Genomic DNA, 2419 nt, shown 5'->3' with positions numbered 1-2419 from the left:
TTCTATTACTTAACATAGTCAGGCTTACCCTGAGAAAAAAAAAGGCAATGTTTTAGGGAGAACTTGCCAAGGAAGTCACTCCAATTTAAATTAAGGTAATGCAACACTTGTATAAATACTGGTTTAATCTCCTGTTGTTTCAGTTTATTTTAAACCACTTGGAACTGGCATATACCAGACTGAAATTGGTTTTAAACTGACCTGATCTAAGCAGTGAAGCTCTCTAATGTACACAGATACTGAGGATTTTCGAGCTTGTAAACTAAATGGACAGAGTACCTTGCCTAAATTTGTCCCCCTTGAAAATGAAAAGCTAATGAACTGCAAAAGACGTATTTTCTAATATTTAAACAAGAGAGGGGTATAGAAGAGATACAATGCTAAAGAAACAAATTGTTGTAGCTCTTTTTGTTTGTTAGTTCCAGCAGAGGCATTATTTTAGTAGTGATACACCTCTGATTTTCTTTATTGTCACTTTTTCCAGCCCTCTTTCTATTTTTAAAATTCCATGACTATCCCTATTTTTACAGCCTTTTATATTTCACAATAATAGTTTAAAGATTTTACAGGTAATCTTTGGCTGTTGAAGATTATTTTAAAATGCTCTGAAGATACACTCCAGGATAGGAAAGAATGTAACAACTCCAAGACAGGAGCCCATCTCCATATTTCAGGAGGAATCCAAGCAAAAAATTTTAACAAGAGAGGCACTTCAACTACATCTTAATCTGATGGCAGTGAAATAATCTCTCAATTACATTATCTGACAAAGAGATCTTCCAAGTTGTGTCACAATGCAATAGTAATTTAATTTAACAATTCTGGTAATACTACCACATTATTTTTGGATCAATTTATTTTGGGGAGTTAGTAAATATTCAGTACCAGGCCAGTCATAAATGAAGCTGGTTTAGAGGTTTATGTGTTATGTCAATCAGTCAACTTTTCCCTTGGAATTTACATTGCATCTTTCATTGTTTTTTCTCATCATCTCACAACATGAATGAAGCAGTTACTTTCACAATAGCCTTGTATGTTGCATCAGGAATGAAGATCTGGAGAAATTATGTTGAATTTCATTATTATGTTGCTACAAGACCTAGAGAAATTAAACACTTCAGGTCACCCACAGGCTGTGGCAGAACAGGGTGAAAGGTCAAAACTGGTGAAAGAAGGTTGAAAAATTGAATTAAAATAATTCTCATTGTCACCTAGTCCCTTAACTCATAAATTCTTCCTCTTTTCTTGTCTGCAGTCAGACTGATGTCAAGACTGAATCAACCGAACCACCTCGTGTCTTGCCCCGAACCTGTTTCTTTATTTGCAAAATGAGATGATACTGCTTACAGTAGTTCGGTTGTCACTTCCCCAAAGTAAGTAAAACCAAAATATGTAGTATCACTGAGGAAATGGCTGTTCAAACCAGTAGCTCTCAATCTTTTTAGATCAGGACTATCTTTCCTTGCAGTCCAGTCTTGAAGTTCTGTGGCAGCCTAATAAACTGCGCTACACTCTCCCCATTCTTAAAAAGTGCTTGCACCTCAGCCTCCGGTAAAACAGACTCCCCACTGCAAACCTTTTCTTCAAATCCTGCAAGATCCTCAGCTTCCAGCAAAATACCCTTTCATTGCCCTACTCTTAGACAGCTTCCTCTACTCTTAGTTGAGCCCACTGAAAACTCATGTATTTTCTAGTGTTAACTAGATGGTCTTCAAGGTCCCTTCCAACCTAAGCTATTCCTGATGCATCACACCTGTATTCCTGCCTGCTACTCCAATGCAATAGAGAAGCTCTGAGGAAGTCATATTTCTTTTTCACAACTTTCAACAGCTGAGCCCTTTAGCTGCCTCTAGCCAGTCAGTCTCTGCTCCCACCAGAAGCACGTCTCTTCATGGATGCTGGTTCTATCACCGTGGTGCATCCCCCCAAATCAGTACAGCTCACCATCATATCAAGGGACAGGGAAGGATGAAGAGAAAGAGCCAGCCATCTATCACCAACACACTGGAGCTAAAGCCACAGCCTTTGGCTCCTTTCCATTGATTTGGAGTAGAAGTTACACGCTTCACATGGCAATTTGGGGAAAGAGAAGAGAGGAGAGGAGAGGAGAGGAGAGGAGAGGAGAGGAGAGGAGAGGAGAGGAGAGGAGAGGAGAGGAGAGGAGAGGAGAGGAGAGGAGAGGAGAGGAGAGGAGAGGAGAGGGGAGGGGAGGGGAGGGGAGGGGAGGGGAGGGGAGGGGAGGGGAGGGGAGGGGAGGGGAGGGGAGGGGAGGAGACAAAGGTCAATGACCTTTTCTTGAGATATGCCTCCAGAGTACCCTTCAAGCCCATAGGGTTGGCCTAGCATCATCATCCTTCACTGGGAAGCACAGCCTTAGATGCAAACAGACACCTACACATAGTCTGGGACCATTCTTTTC

Source organism: Vanellus vanellus (assembly GCF_965231255.1).
Source record: "Vanellus vanellus genome assembly, chromosome: 2".
In the NCBI taxonomy this organism is placed as follows: Eukaryota; Metazoa; Chordata; class Aves; order Charadriiformes; family Charadriidae; genus Vanellus; species Vanellus vanellus.
The sequence above is the reverse complement of the archived record's forward strand: the minus strand, read 5'-3'. Positions refer to the sequence as shown.